Here is a 5,220-nt window from a genome sequence, read left to right as displayed (position 1 = left end):
CAAAGAGGAAATGAAGAATTATATAGTGGAAATAAAGAATGCAAAGAAAGATTTCAGTTGTAAATTAGAAGAAGCTGGAGACCAAATCAGCAAATTAGAAGACAAGGTAGAAAACAACACCCAAGCAGAGCAGCAACTGGAACAAATTTTAAAAAGCAGGAGAGTCTAAGGAAGCTTTGGGACAAAACAAAATAAAATAACATCCACATAATAGGGCTACCAGAAGGAGAGGAAGATGAACAAGGAATAAAAAACTTGTTTGAAGAAATAATGACAGAAAAGTTTCCTAATTTGGGGGAAGAAAAAAGTCACACAACTTCAAGATGCACGGAGTTCCAAACAAGATGAACAAAAAAAGACTGACACTATGACACATCTTAAATAAATTGGCAAACATCAATGACAAAGTAAGAATCTTAAAGGATACTAGAGAGAGACAGAAAGTTACCTACAAGGAGTCTCCCATTAGAATATCAACTAATTTCTCAAGAGAAACACAAACGCAAGAAGAGAATAGAATGAAATATACAAAGTGATGCAAACCAAGGGATTGAATCCAATAATACTGTACCCAGCAAGGCTATCATTCAAAATGGAAGTGGTAATCAGGAGCTTCACAGACAAGAAAAAGCTGAAGGAGTTTATTACTACCTATCCAACAATGCAAGAAATGCTAAATGGACTGCTGTAAAAAGAAGAAATAGAAAGGGAAGAAGGAACACGGACATAAAAAATAAAAATGGATACTAACAATTATCTATTAATAATAATGTTAAATATAAATAGATTAAATGCTCCAAACAAAAGACATAGGGTAGCTGAATGGAAAAGAAAAAATGATCCATATATTTACTGTCTATAGGAGACCCAGTCCAGAACAAAGGACTCACACAGACTGAAAGTAAAGGGATGGAAAACAACTTTTAAGATAATTAGAAATGAAAAAAAAGGGGCTGGAGAGCAATACTTACATCTGACAAAATTGACCTCAAAGTGAAGGCAATAACAAAGATAAGGAAGGTCATTACATAATACTAAAGGGATCAATACAACAAGAGGATTTAACTCTGGTAAATATATTTGCACCCAATGCAGGAGCACCCAGATATATAAAAATACTTCTGGAAGATATCAAGGGAGAGATCTATAGCAATAAAAGTATAATAGGGGAATATTTATTATGCCACTGACACCACTGGATAAAAACCTCTAGACAAAATAACAGCAAAAGAGCAGCAATCCTAAATAAATAATTAGATCAGATGGATTTAACTGATATCTTCAAAACATTTCACCCCAAAGCCATAGAATATACATTCTTCGCAAGTGCACATAGGTCATTTTCAAAAATAGACCACATATTAGGGCAAAGGCTAAGTCTCTACAAATTCAAGAAGATTGAAATTATATCAAGCATCTTCTGAAATCACAATGGCATAAAATTATAAATAAAGTACAATAAAAACAATAAAATATAATCAAACACATGGAGGCTGAATAGCATGTGATTAAACAATGAATGTTGCCAGGACTGAGCAGCATACCTTGAGCAATTGTTGAATGGATTACTCTGACACACGTTTCTTTGAAAGAGAGGGCTAAGGGACTGCCTGGCTAAAGGAATCAGACAGCTTCATTTACCTGCCTCCTTAAACTTTTTTTTTTTTTTTGTAGCAACAATTTGAACTAAAATTAACCTCTAGATACTATCATCAGGCTAAGTATCCTTGAGAAATCACATGCTTCTACAAGGACATGTCTAAAGACTAAACATAGAAATTCCAGTAAAACGCACAGGGGCTCAGATTTGTTTGAAAAAGTCAAGGCAGGGGCTGCCATCTTTGGCAAGGTTTCCCTGGAGGCCCCCGACCTTTTGGAGAATCCTCCTTACAGATTTCCAACCAAGCCCTGTGCTTACCCACATATCTTCCTTTTTGTTTTGCTGGCTGCAGAAGACAGAGGGAAGGGGCAAACTTTCTGCTTTAAAATGTCAGGGTCCTGTCAAATTACAGCCGGATGGGTAGGGAGATCTGGGGGAGATAAGAGATCAACCGAAGGACTTGTATACATGCATATAAGTACAACAAATGGACACAAAACTCTGGGGAGGGAAGGAATGTATGGGAGGGGGGACAATGTTAAAATATGTACACAGATAATAATTTAATAAAAAAAATGTCAGGGTCTGTGAAATGTGTTCACTGCTTGAGTTCTGATTTTGTAGACTATAAGAAAAACAAAGAATTTTAATGATAACAATGATTAGTCCAATCTGGTACTAATTCATTCTAGGAAACCATGTGGTAGGGTCTATCCACTCTAAATGTTCCTTTACTGTGTTCCAAGCAGTATTCTATTGTTTTTATTACTCACATAGCTTCCTTTTAAAATTTATTTAACTTCTGACTCTGTGCTTGTGCCTTTAACACTTTTACAACAATTTTATGCTCCTCAATAAGGAAAGCACACTTGATCCTGACAGACATATTTAGCACACATGGATCCACCATAGGCCCTGCTGATGAGTTTTTTTATTTTTATTTTTTATTTTAGACAACCTCATTACAACATTAGGTCTCACAGCACGAACTCCGTGAAGTTGGCCACATAAAGATTTTGGTGCTTTCCCAACATTCTTGGTATAAAGGTAAACAATTATATTACCAGGTGTTCAGGACAGTCTAGGTTTGTTTGAGTACTGTAGGACAACCTCTGATAGTATGTCAAATGCTGGACCATGGCGAATACCTAAACTGAAGTCACCATCCCAGAAAAATAGTAGTCTATTTTTTGTATTCATTGGGAATAAGTAAGGACTTTTTAATTTGTCTTTGCAACATGTTTACTTCTTCAGTAGTTTATCACGAAAGACTTCCTATTGATGCTTTTTAATATCAATCTACTGATGGTTACTACTGTTCTATTTTAAAGGGGTGACACATACATGATTTTGCTCCCATCACAATTAAGCACTTGCCTGTATGCTATGGCATCCTGTTCCCCCCCCCCCCATATATTCAATGGATACCTCTATTGCCTGTAGTCTAGCTAATATTATTGATCTATGTGCTGTTGTATTGTGAATCCCCTAGTTACATTATAGGCCATATTGTCTGCAAATGTGGCAGTCTGCTCAGACTCAGAAAGGGCAGAAAAGTGACACTGGTAGTAGTAAGAATAACAACAGCCAAGATGATGGCTACAATGAGCATTCCCCCAAATCCCATAATTGACTCAGTATTCTTTTTTAAACTTTGATAGCTGATAAGCCTTGCAATTTCCTGGTGAGATTAACAGGTATTAGGATTCTGCTTTTCTCTTAAGTGCTATAATTATGCTGATGTTCAGTCTACACTAATAAAATAGAAACATGCAAATTAACCACCACTCCACTACACCAAGCCACACCAACAGCCAATCAGGAGCAAGTATGCAAATTAAACCAACCAAGATGGTGGCCAGCCACAGAGCTGGAACAAACAGGAGGCTTGGGTTGTCCTGGTGATGGAGGAAGCTACGCTTCTTGCCTGCCATGGCTGGCTCTGGCCTCCACTCAAGGCTACAAAATTTCAATTATAGAAGATAAACAAATCTTAGATATTTGTTTCCAGCCAACCCTGGCCACCACTCAAGGAGGTGCTGAAAATAAAGGAAAAAGATAAAAAGGAGGGGCTGGAACCATGGGTCGCTGTGGGTTGATCAGACAAGAATGGGACGGCAGGGACCATTGGGGGTAAGCAGACCAGTAGGAGGTTTAGTTGGGGGTGAGCGGGCCATTAGTGGGGGTCAGTTGGAAGTGATCAGGACAGTGGTGGGGGGCAGTTTGGAGTGAGCAGGCCAGTAGGGAGGCAGTTGGGGGTGAGCAGGCCAGTAGGGAGAGGATGTGGGGGCGAGCAGGCTAGCAGAGGGGGCAGTTGGAGGTGATCAGGCTGGTGGGGAGGCATTTGGAGGTGAGCAGGCCAGTGGCGGGGGGAAGTTGGGGGTGAGCAGGCTGGCAGGCAGAGTGGTTAGGGGCAGTCACAGTCAGGCAGGCGGGTGAGTGGCTGGAGCCAGCAGTCCCGGGTTGTGAGAGGGATGCCCAAAGGCCTGATCCCTGTAAACCAGCAGTAGGATATCCTTTCAGGGGTCCCAGAGTGAAGAAGGTGCAGGCCGGGCTGAGGGAAATCTCCCCCCCCCCATCCCCTCCTCCCTACCCCGGCACGAATTTTGTGCACCGGGCCAACAAGTGAAGTGATATTCTGGTTAGTAATAGAGGATGCAAAAATAAGCTCCTTCTCTAACCTGTACTAGAAATGTGAACTATGGTTTATTAGTAGATTGGAGCCCATAATAAAGACATAAGGGTGAGTGGTGTCAATCAGGCTATTGTTAGTAACATTATTAGTAAAAGTTATACTATAGTGGCCAGAGTCCTGAACTGGCTAGCCTAGTACTCAAGGTCATGGGGAACTCATCCCTCCCTCAGTCTAAATCTCAGGCATGCCCGTATAATTGATGTAATTAGTATTAGTTGCATGGTGTACTAGGACATCAATGTGGTTGGCTTGCAAATGACCATGTGGGTTCCAATCTATAACTGTTGGTCCCCTAGTACCATCAAATGGTCATGATTTCCTTGATAAACTTCACGATGGGATGCCTCAGTAGAGGGGTCCCACCTCTTATTTTGCCTACATGTAGGAATGGGAGGCATCATGGCATTAGTCAGATTATTGCAGGCCGACTGCCTACTGAGAAAAATAAATAATTTACCAAATTGCTTTATGAAACTTCTTAATATCTGAAAAACAAAAAGTTTAAGAATCAGCAATACTTTCAACAAGTTTCAAAAACTATATAATTATTTTATATTTATTCAGCTCTATAATAAAATTATTGTTTCTTTTGATTTTTCCTGCTAGTACTTCTATAAATCTAGATACTTTATAGAGTAATGCAAATTATATGGAATCTTGTCCTTTCTGTAAACCACAATATTCCAGAATAATAATTAGAGCTATAAATGAAAGTATAATATAGTTATTATTATTTTATAAAGCTTCCCATGTACCTTAAGTTAAAAAAATCCTTCATGAGAATAAAGTAAACACTTGAGGCATTCTAGAGCCTATTGGAATGATCTAAAGCCAATTACAGGTCAAGAAATAGTTTCTTAAGGTAATCAAATACATTAGACTAAAATATTATTATTATTAAATAATATTAAGTAACTTACCATGT

The 5,220-nt window shown here is 38.7% G+C and overlaps 1 pseudogene; it reads right to left on the bottom strand.

The window, feature by feature from the left end:
- Positions 1-2,365: 2,365 nt before the first annotated feature.
- LOC118722211 lies at positions 2,366-2,739 on the bottom strand (annotated as a pseudogene).
- Positions 2,740-5,220: the final 2,481 nt, after the last annotated feature.

Source organism: Pipistrellus kuhlii, unplaced genomic scaffold (assembly GCF_014108245.1).
Source record: "Pipistrellus kuhlii isolate mPipKuh1 unplaced genomic scaffold, mPipKuh1.p scaffold_m20_p_19, whole genome shotgun sequence".
NCBI lineage: Eukaryota > Metazoa > Chordata > Mammalia > Chiroptera > Vespertilionidae > Pipistrellus > Pipistrellus kuhlii.
Note: the sequence above shows the minus strand (reverse complement) of the source record. Positions and strands in the feature narration are given on the sequence as shown.